This window comes from Bos taurus, chromosome 21, assembly GCF_002263795.3.
Source record: "Bos taurus isolate L1 Dominette 01449 registration number 42190680 breed Hereford chromosome 21, ARS-UCD2.0, whole genome shotgun sequence".
Taxonomy (NCBI): Eukaryota; Metazoa; Chordata; class Mammalia; order Artiodactyla; family Bovidae; genus Bos; species Bos taurus.
In genome coordinates, this window is record NC_037348.1 from 13091092 (window position 1) to 13115375 (window position 24284).

The 24284-nt window shown below is 41.4% G+C and overlaps 1 long non-coding RNA gene across 2 annotated transcripts in view; it reads left to right on the forward strand.

Annotated features, from left to right (window-relative positions):
* Nucleotides 1-346: 346 nt before the first annotated feature.
* LOC104975324 (uncharacterized) overlaps nucleotides 347-24284 on the forward strand; it is a 65904-nt gene continuing 41966 nt past the window's right edge. Inside the window, exons 1-4 of one of the 2 annotated variants that reach the window (XR_813962.4) lie at nucleotides 347-1842; nucleotides 2096-2219; nucleotides 2752-2817; nucleotides 3903-4205. This is a non-coding gene — a long non-coding RNA (uncharacterized lncRNA). Of the gene's footprint in view, nucleotides 2220-2751; nucleotides 2818-3902; nucleotides 4206-24284 lie in introns of both variants that reach the window. The other variant, XR_009492092.1, reaches the window with a different exon arrangement.

Genomic DNA, 24284 nt, shown 5'->3' on the forward strand with positions numbered 1-24284 from the left:
TGGCCTTGTGAAAACGATCTCAGGGGATTACGCAGGTGCTTGAAAATGCAGTAAAAATAAATAAATAAATAAATGATTTCTCATTAAAAAAAAAAAAAAAAAGGTGATGAATGAGAGATATCCAGGGGGAAAATGGACCGTAAGATCTGATATAAAGTGAGCAGGGAGCAGAGTTGTGTAGTACGCAGAGTCCTGAAACCTAAACAGACAGAACTAGAGTTTCAGCCTCTTCCTGTTAATTACTTGCTGTGTGACCTGGCAAAATTACATAATCTTTCTGCCCCTCCTCTTCCTCACCTGTAAGTTAATATTTGTTTCACAGGGCTGTGGTGAGGATTTAACTAGATCAAACCCTCTCTTTGAAATGCCTTGAAGAGTACCCAGCACCACAGAAGGGTTGTTGGCTCCCCATATATGTTTGTTTCCCTTTCTTGGCTTCTTTCTTCTTACTTTGGGAAGGCACTCAGGCTGTTCAGTTCAGCTCAGTCATTCAGTCATGTCCAACTCTGCAGGGGGGTCTTGATTTTTAACTTCCTAGTCTCTCAGCTCAGTTCAGTTGCTCAGTTGTGTCTGACTCTGGGACCCCACGGACTGCAGTATGCCAGGCTTCCTGTCCATCACCAGTTCATGCTCTGTCGCCCCCTTCTCCTCCCACCTTCAATCTTTCCCAGCATCAGGGTCTTTTCCAATGAGTCAGCTCTTAGCATCAGATGGCTAAAGTATTGGAGCTTCAGCTTCAGCATCAGTCCTTCCAGTGAATATTCAGGACTGATTTCCTTTAGGATGGACTGGTTTGATCTCCTGCTGTCCAAGGGTAACTTAAGCTGTTACCTACTTGAAATATCTGTACAGAGTCACATTATTCTCACATAATGGCAGATCCTGATGACCTCCAATGAAGTCAGATAACAGGTCAGAAGTTTCATTTCCACCTGGACTAATAAAATAATGGCTTATTCATCTACCATTTGGCCCCTGAGTCAGACAGTTGCCAAATACACTGACCTTGACTTTGCTTAAGAAGGTGCTCAGTTCCCTGACTGGCTGAAGAAGAAAGATCAAGGTCAGGTGATACTTCCTATTTTCTTCTGGCCCAGAATTAGAAAGTATTTGTGTGTATGAGTATGTATGCATGAGTGTATGTGAGTGTGTGTGTGTGCATGCACAGGTTTTCAGACACTTTCCTTTTCTTGCTTCCTTTCCTACGTCTCCATCCTGTTTCCCACCAGAAAAAAAAAATTGTTGGTAGAAAAATGACTGAATTTCACATTTTAGTAAAGTAAGCACATGATCTAACTGGCAAAAAACTGTTTTGAGAAAATAGGTCTCTCGACCTTGCTTACGGAGCTGAAGTCTTGAAGTAGTCCATTATGGCTGAAGTTTGACAAAGCACTGAAAGTCCTTTAACGATACTAAGGTAGAGTTTGAGAGAAGGAGAAAGCTGGTCCACAGAAGGCCCATTAGATATTCCCACAGGAAAAGAATGATTATAGTTCTACGACTATACACTGTTGAAACCAGTGGCTCACAAAATGCGGAATGATGAAATAAGGGTTATTTCACACTCTTGCTTCATCCGATTTCAGGTTTGGGAGTGAAGGGTCATAGCATGTGGCCAAATGGGCTAGGAAAGCAGTTGAAAGAATAAAAGAGGCAGCATGGAGAGGTCAGAGGTTGCAGAGTGAAAAATTTCCCATATGAGCAAAAGGAAGTAAAATTATGCCATGGCGGTGTGGAACAGGGGCAAAATGAACCCCGACATTTTCATATTAGACAGGAATTATTACATCCTGTGCTCTGCAGATCATGTTTGTGAGATGCTCCCTTGGATGAGGGCCATTGGTAAGTGTCATCTTTATTTTTTTCACTTGTGCTATCCTTTATTACAGCAATTTTTTTTGTTTTATCAGAATTTTATTAAAGGTATAAATTAATATGTGGTGAAACAATATTTTTACATATTGAGGACATGTTTCTTATTACAGCAATTTTTAAAAGATTTTTTTTTTTGATGTGGACCATTTTAGAGTCTGTATTGAATTTGTTACAATATTGCTTCTGTTTTTTTTTTATGTTTCTGTTTTATGGCCTCGAGACATGTGGGATCATAGCTCCGTGTCCAAGGATCGAACTTGCATCTCCTGCATTGGAAGGTGGATTCTTAACCACCGGATCACCAGGGAAGTCTCTACAATCATTTCATATGGTTGAGTGATCAGGTGATTTTAAGTTTTCTTTCCTTTTTATTATAACTAACACTGCAAATAACAGCCTGGGATTTGCATCATTATGTAACTCTCTGGTAATTTCCTTTAGATAGATTAAAATGTTTATTGAAGTAGAGTTGATTTATGATGTATGTAAGACAGCTAGCCAACAGGGACCTATTGTGTAGCACAGGGAACTCTACTCAAAATTCTGTGATAACTTATATAAGGTAAGAGTCTGAAAAAGAATGAATATATGTGTATATATGTATGTATGTATAAATGAGTCACTTTGAATATATGTGTATATATGTATGTATGTATAAATGAATCACTTTATCGTCTTTAGAAATGGCCCTCAGGAGTCCACGGGTGGGAGCAAGACCTCAAACCGAGTTGTTGTAGTAAAAAAGAAATGGAATTATCCTTGACAGGATGCCTAATGCCTACGGAGGACTGTGCTAAGCAGTCCTCAGTCCTTTCCATTTTGGTCAATCCTCAGCAATGAAGTGATGCTTCTGAAATTGTTACCCTCTTTTTGTAGATGAAGTAGCTGAGTCCTTCTGCTATGACATAATGTGCCCAAATACAACAAAGGAGACTGATGAAGGTGAGATTTTATCCCAAATCAGGCTAAGTGTCACACTCATGCCTCCTATTATACTGGGCTAGCCAAAGCATGTCTTTGGGTTTCTCCATTAAGATGTTACAGAAAAACCCAAACAAATGTTTTGGCCAGTCCTATACTAAGTTGTGCCATGAAAGACAAAAATAGCCTATTCATCTGGAACCAGAGATGACTTTTCTAATCCAGTGTTTCCAAAATGTTCTCTACAGAGCGCTAGGTTTAGGGTCTATTTCCCTAAAAAGTTACTTATTGGTTGCTATGCTAAGTCACTTTAGTCATGTCTGACTCTGTGTGACCCTATGGTCCACCAGGCTCTTCTGTCCGTGGGATTCTCCAGGCAAGAATACTGGAGTGGGTTGCCATGACCTCCTCCTGACCCAGGGATCGAACCTACATCTCTCACACCCCCTGCGTTGGCAGGTGGGTTCTTTACGACTAGTGCCACCTGGGGAGCCCTGTGTTTAATGTTGGAACTTCACACTCACAGAGGCTTTCCAGGTGGCACTAGTGGTAAAGAAGCCACATGCCAATGCAGGAGACATAAGAGATGCGGGTTCAATCCCTGGGTCAGGAAGATCCCCTGGAGGAGGGCATGGCAGCCCAATCCTGTGGACAGAGGACCCTGGTGGGCCATGGTCCACGGGGTTGCAAAGAATTGGACATGACTGAAGTGACTTAGCACGCACAAATTCACGGGGCAGGCTGTTAAAAGGAGAGGATGATGGTAAAGTCGGGGAGGAAGGGCTGATTGGAACCCACAAGCATAGGCTGGAGCTCCTGAGAATGAATTGAAAGCTGTGTCAGTTCTTGTTGTCTCTGACCTTGGTGAGGGTGTCCTTCAGAGGCTGGGCCCTTCATCCTGGAGTTGAGCAGAAAAACCCGGCCCAGGAGTCAGAGAAGCTGAAGGAGGAGTCAGTGGAAGGCGGGGCAGGTGCAGGCCCAGCTCTCCGCCCTCATGTCATTGAGACATGTAGCCACTGATCAGAGGGAAGTTAAACAGTGGCTGCCACCTCACTTCCTCCTTCCAACTCTTGCCCAATAACTTCTCCTATGACCTATTGTAACAGGAAATATACAGAGAAGAGAATTCTTGAAAGAGAAACCTCATCAAACTGACATATCTCAAAGCCACCATACTTCTCCAGTGTACTTCTTTGGAGGTGTTTAACTCAGTGAAAGCTTAGAAAAGAAAAAACAGTCCTACATGGGCTACATGAAGCCCCCCTTGTGGCTCAGATGATAAAGTGTCTGCCTGCAATGCAAGAGACCCGGGTTCGATCCCTGGGTTGGGAAGATCCCCTAGAGAAGGGAATGGCAACTCACTCCAGAATTCTTGCCTGGAGAATCCCATGGACGGAGGAGTCTGGAAGGTACGGCCCAGAGGGTCGCAAAGAATTGGACACGTGGGCGTGTCTTCACTTTCTCTTTGCTTTCATGTGGGTTACGTGTTGCAGCTGAATCTGGGTGAACATTGGGCTTCCCTGGAGGCTCAGGGATCTGCCTGCAATGCAGGAGATGCAGAAGACGTGGGTTCGATCCCTGGGTTGGGAAGATCCCTTGGAAGAGGAATGGCAGTCCACACCAGTATTCTTGCCTGGAGAAAATATTATCCGTAATACTGATCTGTATTCTTATATAAGAATAATAATATATTATATATTATTATATAAATAATAATATTTATTTTCCTGGTTTGAAAGGGTTTTTTCAATTGTCCATGTTTAAATCAAGGTCAAATCAGAAACACATGGTTTGTGTTATTTACCAATAGAAATTATCAAACGACTAGCTAATCATTTATTGTGTATTTCATTTGCCATTCTACTGAGAATCATTTGCCCATAATTACATCCAGTGGATCCACTCACTAATTCAACATACAGATTCCTTCTCACCAATATACTCAATTACTGATGACTGTGATAATTGATCACCTTCATGTAATGACACACAATATTTGAGAAGAACCCAAAAATGTACAACCAGTACCCCTGGATAAGATTTACTGCCCAGTTAAAGAAGATGGAATATTACCCAGCCATTAAAAAGAAATGAAATAATACCTTTTGCTGCAACATGCATGGATTTAGAGACTGTCATACTGAGTGAAGTAAGTCAGACAGAGAGGACAAACACCATATGACATCCCTCATATGTGGAATCTAAAAAGAAATGATACAAATGAACTTATTTATGAAACAGAAACAGACTCACAGACTCAGACAATGATCTTCGGTTACCAGTGGGGAAGGATGGAGGGAAGGGATAGTTAGGGAGTTTGGGATCGACACGTACACACTGCTGTATTTAAAATGGATAACTAGCAAGGCCCTACTGTCTAGCACAGGGAAGCCTGCTCAGTGTTGTGTGGCAGCCTGGATGGGAGAGGAGTTTGGGGAGAATGGATACATGTATATGTATGGCTGAGTCCTTTGACTGTCCACCTGAATCTGTCACATTGTTGATCGGCTATACTCCAACATAAAAAAGTCAAAAGAAACAGATTTGCTATCCAGAAGCACTTAAAAATCCACATGGTTTTACAACAATGATGATGTTGTCCTAAAGTGATGGAGGCATTTTGGTGCATGTCAGTTCAGTTCAGTTCAGTTCAGTCGTTCAGTCATGTCTGACTCTTTGCAACCCCATGAATTGCAGCATGCCAGGCCTCCCTGTCCATCACCAACTCCTGGAGTTCACTCAAACTCATGTCCATCGAGTCGGTGATGCCATCCAGCCATCTCATCCTCTGTCGTCCCTTTCTCCTCCTGCCCCCAATCCCTCCCAGCGTCAGTCTTTTCCAATGAGTCAACTCTACGCATGAGGTGACCAGCGTACTGGAGTTTCAGCTTTAGCATCATTCCTTCCAAAGAAATCCCAGGACTGATCTCCTTTAGAATGGACTGGATGGATCTCCTTGCAGTCCAAGGGACTCTCAAGAGTGGGTTTCTCTAATTATGGGAGTGGTGTTTTACCAAGAGAGACAGATGTTTTCTTGCACAGTGTGATCAACATGGCAAGTTGTTCATTGGCTCAGTTCCAGCATACCCAGCATATTTGGTGGCAAAATCAGTTTAAGATTATAGTGCAGTTGAACTGGAAGCTGCTAACAGGAGTTGAAGAGAGCAGAGGGGAAGGGCATTTGTGGAGGGGCCCTTGTGTGCCTGATGTTTTATGATAGGCATTCTCACTTTGTCAGCCTCATGCTGTATTAAAAAGATCACGTCAGACCACCTGGGGCTTAATTTATGCCTGGTGCTAACTTGTCAAATGTGACCTTGGGCAAGTTATTTAACTGCCCTGTGTCTCAGTAATTTCCACCAGAACCCTGTGCAGAGGGTCTTTGGAAGCTCAGACAAGAAAATGCATTCAGGGTTCCCTGGAGGTCCAATGGTTAAGACTCTGGGCTCCCACTACAGGGGGCATGGCTTCAATCTCTGATCAGGGAATTAAGATCCCGCACGCTGCATGGTACAGCCAAAAAATAAAATACAGCTTAAAAACTACATTTGGAGACCTTAGAAGAATTTGAGGCACTTGAAAGGGCACAACAAATGTTATGATTATGATTATTATTTGGTCGTCTCCATTAGGTGGTGGAGATCATCCCAGGATTGGCCAGGAAATTGAAAGGGAAATTAAATGACTCACCAATGTTTACTAGGTACAGTAGCCCAGTCTTTCCAATATGAAAACTCCTGCCGTTTCTCATAGACCCTGCAGAGTCTAAATCTCAGAATACCCACCAGGAACCAGACACTCTTCTGGGCCCAGTTGATTGGACACTGGAACTTTTAGTAGGAAAACAGAAGGAAATGGGATGAACAAAGTTATTTGAACTATAATGTAGAGTTTTGAAATTTAATACCAGGAAGAGAAGCATGTACTCTATCTGGAAGGCACTATGAAATTATCAAAAAAAAAATCTGAGCAGTGCAGAGACATGGCTTGTTCTGTCATACACTGTAGGAATCTGCTCCCTAATCAAGCAAATGTTGATCATGTTGCGTGACTCTCAAATAACTCATTTGTAAGAAAGGCCCAGCTGTGTCCTGTGTAACCCATAGGGCAGTCTGCCTGGACCTTAGGTAACCAGGACACATCTCTGTTGGTGGCATCCTGATCCACAAGGCTTAGCAAGCTAGATCCCCTGGAAGCATCTTCCACTCCTTCCTCTCCATCACCGCCATGCCTTAATCAATTAAGCAAGTCCTGCCAACTACTGTCCCTTAAAACTTTCAACTTTCAACTTTCAACTTCTAGTCTCACAGAAAAAAGCCTTCCTTTCTGGCTCCCATGGTCTCTCACTGAGTCTGGTAGTACAGCAAAGTGGCTCAGCGCTGGCTCAGAACCCACCAGACATCCTGGAGGGGCTGTGACACCTTGAGCAAGGTCCTCAAACTTTGTGGCTCATAGTACTGTTGAGGAATTGCCAGAGTTAATTGTAGTAACACATTTAAGAGGGTCCCTTATATGTAGGAGGAATTTAATGAATTTAACTGCTGCTGTTGATTATGATGTCTGCAACAAGAACACTGTCTCATAAGCCAAAGTTTGTAGCCCCAGAGCCTTCTTACTCTAAAGCATTGTACATGTTGATGGCTGTTGTTTAGTCACCAAGTTGTGTTTGCAATCCCATGGACTGTAGCCCACCAGGCTTCTCTCTGCATGGAATTTCTCATGCAAGAATACTGGAGTGGGTTGCCATTTTCTTCTCCAGGGGATCTTCCAGATTCAGGGATCGAACCAGTGTCTCCTGCTTGGCAGGTGGATTCTTTACACTGAGCCACCAGGGAAACCCTGTACATATCGACACTTTAGTCGTATTTCTAAGACACTTGCCTTATCTTCACCTGCACTTTACCACCTGGATACCATGCCTTAATGACTGTACTGCTGTTCTTGTCTATGCTACTTACATGATGTTGCTAAGTGTGTACGAAAATGTCCCTCATTAATTAGGCCAACATGCCTTCAGGAGCTTCATGGCCTTTAACTGTCCTGTTACTTTATGCTCCATCAAAGATCAAGTACTTATGGTCTCTGGACACATCACATTTTGTCTGTTCAAATTCATGTCTCATAAGAAATGTCCCATCCTTAGAGACATCATTCTAGACCACCATGATAAGCTCTCCTTTTCCTAACTGTTTTCTCATCCCCCTTATACTGATTTATTTTTCTCTATAGTATTGTATGTTACATATTGACTTGCATATTTGTTCCTAATCTGTATCCCCTACAAAGAAGAACATCGGGCGGACTATTCGTCATGCTCATCACTGTATTAGCTTCTCACTGGTGCTAGTGGTGAACGACCCACCTGCCAATGCAGGAGACATAGGGGATGAAGTTTCTATCCCTGGGTCGGGAAGATCCTCTGGAGGAGGGCATCCAACACTCTTGCCTGGAGAATCCCATGGACAGAGGAGCCTGGGGGGCAACAGTCCGTGGGGTCACAAAGTATCGAACACGACTGACGTGACTTAGCACGCATGCACACATCACTGTATTGCTTGCATCTAAAATGGTTCCCCGCCTAATAGTATGTGCTAACTATTTGTGGAAGAAAAGAACAAAGAATAAGCGAAGGAACAAATAAAGGGATCTTTCACACCTCTGTGCTTTCAGAGGCTCGTCTCTTTCGTATACAAGCCTTTCCCCACCTGTCTTCCCTGGAAACTCTGATTTATTCATTGAAATCTATCTCTATCACTAACTCCACTGTAAAGCCTCCCTTGATTTTCAAGTTAAGGGGAAACTCTTTTTTTTTTAACCATTTTAACTTTTCATTTTATATTGAGGTATAAATGACTGGACTTCCCAGATGGTGCTAGTGGTAATGAACTTACCTGGCAATGCAGGAGACAGGAGATGCAGGTTCGATCCCTGGGCTGGGAAAATCCCCTGGAAGGCATGACAACTCACTCCACTGTTCTTGCCTGGAAAATCCCGTGGACAGAGGAGCCTGGTAGGCTACAGCCCATGGGGTCACAAAGAGTTGGCTACGACTGAAGTCAAGCACACACATGGCTGATTAACAATGCTGTGATAGTTTCAGGTGGACAGCAAAGGGACTCAGCCATACATACATGTATCCACTCTCCCCCAAACTCCCTTCCCAGGAAGGTGAAACTCTTTGCTTCTCCTGTCTTTGTAACTTGGGCTTATAATTATCATAATGTGTAAATATTTAAAAACTTGTCCCAGTGTAGACTTTAAGACCCCCGGGACAGAGGTGGGACTTTGACGAGGCCAGCGTAGATTTTCATAGGCGTTTGCAAGACTCTTGGTAGACAGTTTTTGGATTGAACTGTGTGCCCCCAGGGGTCTTTTAATGGCTTGCTGATTAATGCGGTCGGGGACTTGCCAGTCTAGAACCTTCTCAGTTAGAAACTGAGTGCCCCAGGGCACAAGGCAAACCCAGCTGCCCACATTGCTAATGGACATTGGCCTCCAGAATCTACAGCTCTGTCGCGAAAGGATCACAAAAGTCAGAGGTAAATGAGGACCTGCATCCGAGTCTAGTGAAGAAAGTTCTGGGAGCTTGAATGAAAACTCAGGCCACTTGGCCAGCTCATGACAAACCTACCAGTTCGGTTTACTAGCCTCCCATACTCACCGCTTACAGGTGCTGAAAAATTCAGAGGGAGTTTAGAGGTTCAAAAATAATTTCCAATGAAAAGAAGTTTGTGTGCCAAAAGTAACTTTTGTCCTTTCGAGTTAAACCATTCTTTTTATTTCCATTTTATTTTTTGTAATTTTTATATGTTTGCTTATTTATTTGGCCCCACTGGGTCTTTGCCGTGGCCGCAGGATTTTTAGCTGTGTCATGTGAACTCATAGTTGCAGCGTGTGGAATCTAATTCCCCAACATGGGGTCAAACCCGGGCCCCTTGCATTGGGAGTGTGGCATCTTAGCCACCAGACCAGTAGGCATTTTATTTTATTTTTTATGTCATATGTAGAAAGTGAAGTGAATGACTGGAAAAATGGGTGTACAAAGCCCAGTGACCTGGTGGAAAAAGTCAGTTGTGAGGGGAATGACAGCTATAGGGAGAAGAAATGGATACAAGTTGAAGCTGTCACATTCAGGGCTGCATCTGGCCAGAGATACGAAAACAGGTATTTTGTCACATCTCAACTCTTCGGACACAATTTGGATGATTGCCTCTAAGATTGTTGTGACACTTCTGTGTGGCTTCTAAAGGCATGCCTGATCACACACACACATACCCTGCCACCCTCTATTCTTGTCTTCAGTTAATTTCTTTGATCTTGCGCTCACTGAAACTGGGGTCTATAATTGTGTTTCTTTTCGGCTGTGCTGAGTCTTCGTTGCTGTGTGGGCTTTACTCTAGTTGCGGCAGGTGGGGTCTACTCTTTAGTTGCAGTTCTCGGGCTCCTCATTGCACCGGCTTCTTTCGTTCCGGAGCATGGGCTCTAGGGAATTCGGGCTTCAGTAGTTGCGGGACATGGGCTCAGGAGTCATGGCTCCCGGGCTTTAGAGCACAGGCTCACTGGTTATGGTGCGTGGGCTTACTTGCTCCTTGGCATGTGGGATCTTCCCGGCTTAGGGATCGAACCTGTGTCTCCGGCACTGGCAGGTGGCCTCTTTGCCACTAAGCCACCAGGGTAAGCCTTGAAGTCCATATTCTTATAGCAGACTAAAGACTTGCTATATTGGTCAGTTTCTTGCAAAACATAAATCACTAAGAAATAATTTTTAATAATGCCACCTTTCAGCCAGCAATCACTAACAGCAAACTGCCACCATCCAATATCTGGATCGGAAAGGCAAATCTGACAGGATGTGTTTGAGGACAGTGTGCCAAAAGCAGGGACTATTGAGCTCTTAGAGGTCTCCTATGAAAGCCAAGTTCTCACTCCAATACAGAGAGTGAATGAAAAGCAATTCATGCAGACAGAATGGGGGAAAAAATCCCATTCTTCTCTCACTTTCTGTTCCCTGTGAGAATCAGAGAGTGCACAAAACCATGAAAACCATAGACCCAGCTGTGGGGGCATTAAGGCAATTTATTAGGGATATGACATTTTTAATGAGAAACACTTGCAGGAAGAGAACAAATGGGCTTGTTTGGTCAGAAAGATGCTCTTGACTCTTTTCTAAAGTGCATGAAAAAGTAATTTCATTTACGCGTCATACCCTGAGCAGTGGAATTTCCTCAGGTTCCAGATGTCCGGCACAGATGCTGAACAAATGGGACCCATGTCCTGTGAGGTTTTTTTTGTTTTGTTTTGTTTTTTGAGTAACTCAAGGGAATTTTCTGAGTTTCATGGCCAAGAAAATCATTAGCAAATAATGAGCTGAAGCAAGAAAGGCTGAGGTTGGCAGTATGTTCCTGGACATATAAAATTATTCATAATTATCTGAAGTCGAAGAGGGAGATCCTGTTTTCAACGTATAGAGAAGTAAAAATCATGGGTGTAGCTGCCATATCTTAGACTTCCTCGTTGGCCTCTGAAAATGATTTGCTAAATATTGTTTTGTCTGGATTTCCAAACTGATTGTTGCTGTTCAGTCACTCAGTCGTGTCCGACTCTTTTCGACCCTATGGACTGCATCACACCAGGCTTCCCTGTCCTTCACGACTAAAAATAAGGTATTTATAGTTTGAAACTTGAGCATTTCAAATGTAGGTTGTTACCATATAGTAGTAACTCAAATGCTTCCCGAAAGGGCAAGGCCACTGTTTCTGCTTCAATTCTCCTCCGAGGAGCATTCACTGTGTTCTCCTCCAGACGGGTGAAGAAGATGCGTTCAATGATAGCTTTCCAGAAAAAGAAGGGAATCCTCAAGGTACCTCTCTGAGCTAACTATAGGGCTGAGTGAATACAGGTTGCCATGTTCCCTGGAGTCCTACCATCATGGTTAGTAGCTCAGTTGTGTTGGACTCTTTATGACCCCATGGACTGTAACCCACCAGGTTCTTCTGTCTATGGGATTCTCCAGGCAAGAATACTAGAGTGGGTAGCCATTCCCTTCTCCAGGAGATCGTCTTGACTCAGGGATCAAAGCTGGATTTCCTCCAGGGTTCCCTGGAGAGTCATCAGCAATTTTCTACGAGCTCTTCCAAGCCAAGCTCTTTACCAGCTCTGGCATAGGCCTATATGAGTGGCTTTGGAAGACCATGGTTCATGTAGGGTGTTTTATTTTGCTAGAATCTAAGGGTCAACAGTGTTTAAAAATAAAGAACAAAATAAGCCTGTGATTCAAGGTCACATCTGTTCATATGACCCAACTCATGGGTGTAACTTCAGTTGGAAGAACTCCTGTTTGGAGAATTAGCAAACATCAGGTTCACAGTCTCTGGGCAGGAGACTATGGGCAAGAGGGTGAAAGGAGCTTAAAAGCTGATGTGCTGCTACTCACGGTCCAAAAGGGTGAGATGTCTTCTGAATGTCTCACCAAGGACTTTGAGCATAAGAGGACTTTGAGCCCCTTGACATTACCAGCATGGCTGTCATTTCACCATCATGACAATTTTTTTTTAATTTTTTTGATGTGGACCATTTATAAAGTTCTTTTTTTAAATTTGTTACAATATTGCTTCTGTATTTTATGTTTTGTTTTTTGACCACGAGGTGTGGGGGATCTTAGCTCCCCGACCAGGGATTGAACCCACGTCCCTTGCATCAGAAGAAAAAGTCTTAGTCACTGGACCACCAGGGAAGTCCCAACAACGATGTTTTTATCAGTACTTACCATTTTACCATGCATTAGTCATTATCTGTATCTATGTATAATCTTTAATCCTTACTTCCTGCCAATGCAGGAGACGCAGGTTTGATCCCTGGGTTGGGAAGATCCCCTGGAGGAGGAAATAGCAACCTGCTCGAGTATTCTTGCCTGGGAAATCCCATGGACAGAGGAGCCTGGTGGGCTACAGTCCATGGGATCACAAAAGAGTCAGACATGACTTACAACAGCATTCTCAGCAGAGCAAATCCATCCCCATATTTTAGGAATGAGACACTGAATCTCTAAAAGGTTAGGTAAGTTGTCCCAGGTCACAGGGGCTTCCGAGGTAGCTCAATGGGTAAATAATTCTTCTGCAATGCAGGAGATGTAGGCAGACACGGGTTTGATCCCCAGGTTGGGAAGAACCCCTGGAGTAGGGCATGGCAACCCACTCCAGTATTCTAACCTGGGAAATCCCATGGACAGAGGAGCCTGGTGGGCTACAGTCCACGGGGTCACAAAGAGGTGGACATGACTGTAGCCTCTGAGCACACACACTCACCCAGATCATACATGCAATTAGCAAGAGGAAAGGAGCCATTAGGTCCTCTGCAGTTGATAATCTGTCCATGTATAAATTCATGGTCTACATTTATAGCATTTGGCTGCAGCAAGGGATGAGGAGAATCTGTAAAATTGGAGAAGCAGGCGTTCAAGCCTGTATTTAGAGATTTGGCTGGGGTGTTTCAGTTCTCTCTGCCTCCAGGAAGTGGTTTTTAAATAAACCTCTTCAAAGCAGTAAATCATCTTCTATCTCTTAAGCAGATGGGTGATAAACAAAGCCGGTGAAGTAATGCCCATACATATATTAACCTAGCAGTTGAAACATGTGCGGGGCGGTGAGGGGTGGGGGGGAATCTTTAATCTGTCAATGAGATTGAGTAGGAATGCAGCAAGCCACCACCGCCAAAGCTCTTTATTACACTATATCAGGATAGCTCTCACTGTTGTCTGTTTGCTGACAATGTCTACCTGGCGTTGGCTCAGTAATGAGGCAGAAAATGAGGAAGATCAAGACCAATTAACACATTCCCCGCGGATGTTTATTGCTATCACCGTGAAGACAGCATCGGAGGAGTTCCCAGCAGCGTTTGTTTCCTTTTACAAGCAAAAAGCAGCTCTCTCAGTGCAGAAATCAGGTTGGCTTTAAGCCAGGAAGGGTGATAGTGATAGCTGTTTTAACAACAAAGGGCAACGAGGGCTTTTTATCCTAAAATAACTGAATTCTGATCAATGTTTTTGAATCAGGAAATTAGCCAAGAAATAATTTCATTGGTCTCCATCTACCTAGGGCTTATAAATGGGCATGGGGAATGACACCTCAAGAACTCTAATATAGAAAGATCATTTCAAACAAAAAATTGCACTATGATAGTAATGGCTATCAGCTGTTGAAGACATGCTATGCTATGCCATCCATGATGTGCACACTCTACATTTTCCCTAATTGATCTACAAAGAGGTTACTATTGTTTTCCTTTCAACACATTAATAAATAGAGGCTCTGACAATGTATTCCAAGTAATACAACCAGTCAGAAATAGATTCAGAGTTATACCGAGTCTGTCTGCTTCCAAAGCTAGTAATCTTTACCAATGTAATTTTGCAAAAAAATGAAGACAATTGACTTGGAGTAATCACCCCAAATGATCAATGACTACCCAAAGAGAACACCTGAATAGCAGAGGTTAAGAACATGAGTTTGGGGGTGAAAATAGGGTAGATTTGAGCAGGCAATGTTGAGGTTTGAATAAAGTAACATAAAACCACTCAAAATAACTCAAGCAAGAAATAGAGAGGAATTGGGGCTGATTTATGGTCCTGAAAGGCAGAGAGTGACTCTTAAAAAGGGGTTGTACCTGGATATAGCGTCTGCCTGCAATGCGGGAGACCTGGGTTCGATCCCTGGGTTGGGAAGATTCCCCTGGAGAAGGAAATGGCAACCCACTCCAGTATTCTTGCCTGGAGAATCTCATGGATGGAGGAGCCTGGTGGGCTACAGTCCACGGGGTCGCAAAGAGTTGGACACGACTGAGTGACTTCACTTTCACTGGACATAGAAGCCACCGGCATGTGTCTTCACCCTTTCTTTGCTCCATCACCTGGTCTCGCCTCTGCTGCCTTCTGCCTGTCTGCTCCTTTCGCATTGCCTTTTGAGAGCAACTTCCCCCATAAGGCTGCCTAGCATCTCTACTTTAAACATCTCCTCCAGAATGACAAAAATCACAGCTTAACGGAGAGTCTCCCAAGAGAATTTGGTGAACTCAGAATGAGTTAGGTGCCTATGATGTCCTGCTACGTCTTTCCAGTTCCATGCAACTCCCACCATTACTTGGTGGCCAAGGTCCCTTCTCCTGATAGGAGGGTACACCACAGAGAAGAGCAATTCTCATACTTGTGGAGGCTTTCCTATAATTTGGAATCAGCCCATTGGCTCATTTGAGCGGAGCTTCCTAATAATTAAGAGTTTGGGATTTAGAGTCAGAGTGAATAGAATGTATGGCTCTTACTAGTTCAACTGCTTACCAGCTCTGTAGCTGTACAAATTACTTGACCATGCTGACTCTCAGCTTCCTCCTCTTAAAAGGTGGACCAGTCATCATATCTTCACGGTACTGTGAAAATTCAATGAAATCTAACTGTAGCACAATGCTCTCTGAGTCCTGGCTATTAATGTCTAAAGTTTTAGCAGAATAAACTCTTTGCTAAGGTGAACAAGACTCGGGGAGTGGGGAACATGGTTGGCATTTGATGTACACATAAACTGAAATTCTGAGAGTTTCAAAGATTGCCCAATTTTTTGCATTAAATATAAGCAAATAAACCATGACTAGATCCCCCAGTGCTTCAAAAAATACGTGTTTTTCATGTAGGAAACTCTAGCAGAGAGAAATCACCCCTATAGAGGCAGAGGCAAATGGTGAGTGGAACCTGAAGGAAGGGTGGGGTTTATCTCCAGCAAACTTCCAAATAGATTCACACTATTCCAGAATTCCAGAGAAGGCAATGGCACCCCACTCCAGTACTCTTGCCTGGAAAATCCCATGGATGGAGGAGCCTGGTGGGCTGCAGTCCATGGGGTCGCTAAGAGTCGGACATGACTGAGTGACTTCACTTTCACTTTTCATGCATTGGAGAAGGAAATGGCAACCCACTCCAGTGTTCTTGCCTAGAGAATCCCAGGGACAGGGGAGCCTGGTGGGCTGTCATCTATGGGGTGGTACAGAGTCAGACACGACTGAAGTGACTTAGCAGCATTCCAGAATTCTCTCAGAGGGGAAGACTAGGATATCTCCTTTTCTGCTGCTCTTCCATTGTAGGTGCCAATATGAGCCCTGAGCCAAAGGCTATTGGGACAAAGTGATCAGCACTAAAGGGACAAATTGAACGAATTACACAGAATACATTTTTCATGGAGCAGTCAATCAATTCTCATGTCTCATCTTTTCCAAGTGAAGTCCTAAAATAAACACTGAGAAATGAACTCAATAACACTGTACAAATGTAAGGAAATGAAAGAGGGAGGATGTTAGTTCTTCAAACTTTCTTCCAAGCCTGAAGGGATTTTGAGAACTGTAAAGGAAGCAGTCATATAATTTAAATGGAGTAGTCGCATGCAGGGGGGATCACAAACCTGTCTCGTGTTCATGGTTCTTCCATCCATTTGTTGTGACTCTCGTGCTCTGGAGGAGAGCAGAATGAAACACTGGGGAAAGGAAGAGAGGAGAAGATGCTGAGGACATTAGTCAGGTAGACATTTGCCCCACACTAACAGTTCAGCGTCAACTCAAAGGGAAATTAAACTGTATTTGCTATTTATATATAAATCTGTCATGATTTACCAGATCTGAGAATTAGGAGAAAGCTGTGAAGTGTTATAACTAAGTACATGGATATGAGTCATTCAGAGTGATGAAATGGAGGATGTTGGGACATTTGGGGATCTGTGGGGACCTCCCTTTTGCATTGAAGGAAGCATTCAAATATCAATGTACTAAGGGTTGTGCAAAGTCAGGCTGGATGCATTCAGTGCCAGTAGTCAGATGAGTCCAAATTTGTGGATGGGAAGAACAGTTGGAAGCTTCTAGCCTGGGCAGTGTCCTTCATTCTGGCAGTGTCTGCAGAGTGATTCCAGGGAGAGATGACCAGCCTTCTTCAGGACTAACTGGGGAGTTAGATGGGACTGGCACCATAGGTGAAGAAGTCTGTAGTAAATGAGAAATCCTGAGAAAAACAGTAACATTAGAGACTACAGATAATAAATGCACAAATATTTTTTGTGCATTATAAACAAAGCAATAAGTTGTTGCTTAGTCATAAGTCTTGTCCAACTCTTTTTGACCCATGGACTGTAGCCCTTCAGGCTCCTCTGTCTACAGGATTTTCCTTGGAGTAAGTTGTCATTTCCTCCTCCAGGGGAGCTTCCCGACCCAGAGATTGAATTCAAGTCTCCTTCATTGGCAGTGGGTTCTTTACCACTGTGCTACCTGGAAATCCCACAAAAGACAATTAAGGATGCATGAAGTGTAATGCACTTAGAAAGATATGCATTTGCATACCATGCAAATTCGAAGTTCTACTGTGCTTTGAGTCTTGGCACTGGGGTCATTGGGTTATTCTGGCTTTCATTCTGGGTACATGGTGGGATAGTACTTCTCTGTCCTCAGCAAAGCTGGGTACAGCCGTGTGTTTTGCCTTGACTAATAAAGGACTAACATGATGTGCATCACACATGAACAAAGTTTTAAGGGTCACATTTCCCTCTCATTGCTGTGGAGATGGCAGATGTCTATGTTGCAGTGTTGAGCACATCAGCTTGGGTCCCTGAGGGATCATGATAAACAAAGCCTCCCTGATGATCTGTACTGGATACCTACAGAAATTCAGTTTTGCTGTGTGATCCATTGGATTTTTAGAATTACATGTTTCTGAAGCATAACCTAGCCTAACCTGACTGGTGCTCTTGCAACTGCTAATATGTCTGGAGGTATTTGGAAGGCTGTTGTAGATTCGTGAAGTACATGACTAGCTGAAAACTCCCCAGCCTCAGTAGACTTGATGTAGGAGGCAAACAGAGATCCTCTAGCTTGCCGCTCACCTTTGTGTTCCTGAATTAAGCTTCCTCTTCACTCATCCTATCTTCTTTCTCTTACTTTTGTCCCTAAGTGACAAAGTGAACAATAGCTTCAAGCTGGCTTTCTTTGTGCGGCCTAAGAGCTGTCCTAATATGCTCTCCGACATGGAGATTGTCCACAAAAGAAGCTGGAAAATGCTTTCTTGACTCTACATGGATGGGCTCAGAGAACCACAAGAGAGCAGGTCTCCCCTAAGTCAGATCTGAGGGCTCTCTGCTTATAGCATTGGATCAGACATTTAAATACTGGTTCATGTGCAACTCTTTATTTTCAGTAAAGACAATATGAATTATTTGGAAGAGCACTGATTTGGAATCAGAAAATATAGTTCGAATGAAGAGATGTCTTTGCTGAGACTGAATGAGCTCAGGATTTGAAACTGTTTTCTGAAGTTCCTTAGAGGCTCCTAGGAAATAGTTGAGAGGGAGGGAGAGAGCATAATATAGGAAACTCTGGTCTCCATCTACACTCTCCCATAGCCCCTCTGCCTTTATTGTCTTTATTTTGCTTCTCAGGAATATAACCATTAAGGGAAGTGTATTTTGCTCTAATATTTTATGATTTAATTATTTTATCCCAACCTGTGGGAAGCTTTTATTTGACCCCAAGTCAATATACCTTTCTATCCCTTCTTTGGAAGCAAACAGAAACATGGGGCTTTGGAATCTGAACCCCAATTCTCCTTTGGTTAAATTACTTACTGTTTCTCAGTCTATGAAATGAAGAAAATAATACTTTCTTTGTGCATTTTTTTAGATTCAAATTTATGTGATCTGTGAAGCACTTAGCTGAAGTTTGGTGCTCAGCATATATTATTTCACCTTTGCATCTTTCCTGTTAACTTAGTCTTTTTCCAGTATGAGTGGGTTCAGAGGGTCTTAGACTGGCTTTCCCCTCTGCCAGATAAGCACAACCTAAATTACTACTTTTTTCATAACTGAGATAATTAAAAATGCATATTTTTAACAGAATGATCTTGCATTACTTAGGAACTTTCTACTATTTTGCATAGGAATTAATATGTGTATATGCTCTTGAAATCTCACATGCCAGCAAATTTCATCACTCCATGACTGAAACTCTGCCATAATAGGTACTGCTTTTTATGAAAGAGTGGTGGCTCAGTGGTTAGAATCTGTCTGCCAGTGCAGGAGATGTGGTTTCAAATCCTGGGTCAGGAAGATCCCCTGGATAAGGAAATGGCACTCCTCTCCAGTATTCTTGCCTGGGAAATCCCATGGACAGAGGAGCCTGGTGGGCTACAGTCCATGGGGTCACAAAAGAGTCAGACACGACTTGGTGACTGAACAAGTTGTAGAAAACCTTTCAGAAGGAATTTCCATAGAAATCTTACATATAAATATATAAATATCTCTGTATGTACATATATACATGCATGTATTTTTTCTAATAAATTAAGGTTGGTTAGTAAGGAAAAAATTGTAAAACTTCGAAATGAGTCAAAACAAACAAACAAAAAAAGAGTTCTGTCATGCTCACCCATCCAAGTTATCTCAGCTTTTCATTGTCTTTGAACTATTTTACAATTCTCTAAGTTGTAGAAAACTGACGATATTACAAAATAATTCTTGAAAATCAATCATGTCTAATGGAATGCAACTTACTACTAGCCTACTAGTAGACCAAGTTAGCATCAATTTGTACATTTATTTCAGAATTCCCAATTCCCTATATGTGTCTTTGCTGTTTGAGATTTCGTTTCAACCAGAGAAAAGACCCTGATACTGGGAAAGATTGAAGGCAAAGGGAGAAGGGGATGGCAGTGGGTGAGACAGTAGGATAGTATCAGCAACTCAATGGACATGAATTTGAGCAAACTATGGGAGCCAATGCCCAAACTAGTCCAAATTAGGGGAGGGGAAAAAGGACAGGGGAAGCTGACGGGCTGCAGTCCATGCGGTCACAAAGAATTGAACACAGCTTAGTGGCTGGACAACAGCAACAAAACATTTCACCTATCTCTGTCATGCATTTGTTTTTACAAGAGACACATTTATATCATCTCTTAAAAATAACCCTTTAATAGTTTTAAAAACAGTTTGCTCTTCTTGCTTTGACTGGGGAAAGGGGAAGACACTATTATTATTATTTTTAATGCTCTTGCATCTAAAGAGCCTCTACAGATCGCCATTTTCATTTATCCACCTCTAACGTGCGTAGAAAATCCCATGGATAGAAGAACCTTGTGGGCTACAGTCCATGAGGCCTCAAAAGGGTTGGCTAAACTTTGTGACTAAAAAGCAACAAGCATAGAAGATATAAACCTCGCGGAAAATCTTAAATTGGATCTTTTGGTTTACAACAAGTATGCCTGAGATCAAGAGCAGAAGGCAATTACCCAATTAAAATATCTGGAAAATCGTGATTTTAAAAACGTTTTAGTTGTGTGGGTCTTAAAAATCCATGTGCAGAGGGTTTACTTTGTGAGTCTTTGTTCCTTATCTGGGGCCAGGCGCTAGATCATTCTCTTATAGGAGCTCTCTGGACCACAGTTGTCTAAGTGGATTAGTGGAGGACATCTGTTTCAGCAGAGCAGGATGGTCCAGTGTGATTTCCTCAAACGAGGCAGGCAGCCAGCCTCTTTGTGAATCTTCTCATCATCAAAGAGTGTCTCTCTTGCTCAATGGTGTGCAGCTGAAGGGATTGTTTGGGAAAAATGAGACCCCGGGGAAAACAAAAGGAAATTCAGCATCGTAAATTAAGAGATATTCATGGCCTTTTAGACCAATGAAAATAAGATAAACTGGGTCATAATAAGAACACAAAAATCTGCTTGGAAAATCCAATATATTCCCAGAAATGCATTTTCTTCCTTTTGTATAGATGATCTAATAGAAGATTGACAGATGAACTAATTCTCCAGTATATGAACAGATACACTAATATAAAACTTCATATAATTAAATTTATTTCTTAAAGGAGATAGAAATTTTTAAACAATCACATATTTGTAAGTGGAAAATTACAAGGGTATATGGAAAGAGAACTAGGAAATGGGGTAAAACTCTTTTAGAGGAGGAAATTGTTAGCAAGGAAAAAAATTTCATCACATATTAATTTTTTATGTTAGACCAGAGAAATAACAGCTGTATTCTTAGATGTGATACTTGCATCAGGAGCCCTATATTTCATTATTCTTTTACTTTGTATTTCCTCTGTTAAATCCAGGATGTTAAATTATCTTTAAAATAATTGATTACTAATGGCAACTGAAAACACGTGTAGTATTCTTAGGGATGTATTTAATATAAACAACTTGTTGAGTTTGGAGGTAAACATGTACCTGTGAAACCATCACTAAAATCTATGTCATAAACACATCCATTCCTTCTAAAAGCTTTTCCCAACCTCTTTATTATTTTTATTATTACTTTAATGTGTGATAAGAACACAACACAAAATCCACCATTTTAGCAAAATTTTAAGTATATAACACAGTGTTGTTTACCATAGACTTTATTCTGTACAGTAGATCTCCAGGACATACTAGTTTTGTAAAACTGAAATTTTATACGTTTGGGTCAGACTGCTTCCCATTTCCTTTTCCCATTAACTCCTGACACACACCATTCTATTCTCGGCTTCTGTGAGTTTCACTATTTCAGGTAATTCATACACGTGGTATAATATAGTATATATTTGTCCTTTGGTGTTGATTTATTCCAATTAGTGAAATGTCGCCCAGGTTCACTCATGTTGCTGAAAACTGCAGGATCTCCTTTCCTTCTTTTTCAGGGCAGAATATTCCATTGTCTGTGTATGCCATATTTACTTGTAACTTTAAAATTTTCTTTTATCGGTGTCTCATAGTTTTTACAAGTCTTTCACCTCCTTTGTTAAATATATTCCTAAGTACTTTATTCTCTTTACATTAATTTGACCAGAATTATTTTCATGGTTTCCTTTAGGGATACTTTATTGTTAGTGTATAGCAATACCACTAATTTTTGTGTGTTGATTTTGTATTATGTAATATTACTGAGTTTTTTAGTTCTAACTGTGTGTGTGTGTGTGTGTGTGTGTGCATTTGTATGTGTGGTGTTTTTAGAGTTTTTTTTTTTTTTTAACATTTAAAAGCATGTCATCTACAAACAGTTTTACTTCTTCCTTTCCAATTTGGATTCCTTTTATTTTTCTTTTACATGCCTAATTGTTTTGGCTAAGACTTCCAGAACAATGTTGAATAGACGTGGCAAAAGTGAGCATCCTTGCCTCGTTCCAGAACTTAGAGGAAAAGCTGAAAGTGTTTCTCCATTCAGCATGAAATTAGCTGTGGATGTTTCATATATTGCCTTTATTGTTTAGAGATAAGTTCCTTCTATACCCAGTTTGTTGAGAGTTTTTATCATGAAAAGGCATTGAATTTTTTACAATGATTTATTTGTATCTATTGAGATAATCATATGATTTTTATTCTTTATTCTGGTAATGTGGTATACCACATTGATTGACTTGTGTTATGCTCCAACTAGTGAAGGACAGGGAAGCCTGGTGTGCTGTAGTCCATGGGATCACAAAGAACTGTACATGACCTAGCAACTAACAACAACAATGCTCAAATATCCTTCCATCCCAGGGATAAATCCTAGTTGATCATGATGTATGTTCCTTTAATGTGCTGTTGAATTTGGTTTGCTAATATTGTCTTAAGGATTGGGTTTATGTTCACCAGGCATATTAGTCCACAATTTTCTTTTCTTGTAGTGTCTTTGTCTGACTTTGATACTAGGGTGATGTTGCACTCATAAAATGAGCTCAGAAGTATTCTCCCTTCTTCTAATTTGGAAGAGTTTAAGAAGCATTTGTATTAATTCTTCTTTAAAGACTTGGTAGAGTTCAACTGTGAAGGCATCTGGTTGGGTTGTGCTGTGTTGGGAGGTTTTTGACTACAGATTCAAACTCATTATTGGTATGTTCAGGATTTCCATTTCTTCTTCAGTCTTGGTAGACTGCATGCTTCTAGGAATTTATCTATTTCTTATAGATTGACCAGTTTATTTGAGTGTAAATGTTTACAAGAGAACTGTATGATCTTCTGTATTTCTCTGGCTAAAGTTTAAATGCTTCCTCTTCAATTTCTAGTTTTATTTATTTGAGTTTTCTCTTTTTTCTTAGTAAGTCCTGGCAAGGTTTTGCCAATTTTATTTATCTTTTCAAATAACCAACTCTTAGTTTTGAAAGTTTTTTCTATTTTCTATAGAACCATTTATTTTGTTCTTATTTTCATTATTCTCTTCCGAATGCTGCTTTTATACTTATTTTATTCTAATTTTTCTTGTTCCTTGAGGTATAAAGTTATATTGTTTATTTGAGATCTTTCTTCTTTTTTAAATATAGGCATTTATCACCCTAAATTTCCCTACTAGTACTATTTTTGCTGCATCACAAAATTTTTTTGTGACATGTTGTGATTTTATTTTAATTTGTTTCAAGATATTTCCTTATTTCCCTTTTGATTTCTTCATTGATTCAATGATTATTCAAGAGTGTGTTTTGAAATTTCTAAATATTTTTGAATTTTCTCATTTTTCTTTTGTAATAGATTTCTAGTTTTACTCTCTTAGGTTGGAGAAGATACTTGGGATGATTTCAATCTTCTTAAAATTTTTAAGACCTCTTTTGTGACCTAGCTTGTGATCTATCCTGGACAATGTTCTATATGCTTGAGAAGAATGTGTGTCCTATGGTTTTGAATAAAATGTTCTATATATGTCTGTTAGGTTTATTTGGTCAGTGCTGCTGCTGCTGCTAAGTCACTTCAGTCATGTCTGACTCTGTGCGACCCCAGAGATGGCAGCCCACCAGGCTCCTCTGTCCCTGGGATTCTCCAGGCAAGAACACTGGAGTGGGTTGCCATTTCCTTCTCCAATGCATGAGAATGAAAAGTGAAAGTGAAGTTGCTCAGTTGTGTCCAACTCTTCACGACCCCATGTTCTGCAGCCCACCAGGCTCCTCCGTCCATGGGATTTTCCAGGCAAGAGCACTGGAGTGGGGTGCCATTGCCTTCTCCATTTGGTCAATAGTGTTGTTCAAATCTGCTGGTTCCCTATTTGTTTTAAAATTATAAGCATGTATAATTGTATAATATAACATGGGTATTATAAAATAACATTAGAAATGTTTAAAGAATTTGATAAAATGAAAATATCTAGAAATTCAATGCTTTACTTGAACCCCAAGTTCAAGTTTTGCAAATTCCTAGAGTGTCCACTCCCATGTGGTGACAACCGTGTTGCACCTTCTTATCAAGAATGTTATTATACTCTCTTGTACATGGTATTTTGTAAAATTGTTTAACTATTGATCATCTTATACTGCTATCATCCTACAGTAAAACTGACTAAGTAAGCACCAGTAAAGCACTGGTGACATCAAATTCCTGACCAACATCAAGCAGATCAATTAATAGTGCCTGAAAATCATTCATTCCCCTGTGCCTATGTGCCTATGTCAGACCTTCTCTCCTCAAATATGCCACACCTTATCCTCTCTCCTCAAGCCACAACACCTCTGCCCACTCTTTACTCTCA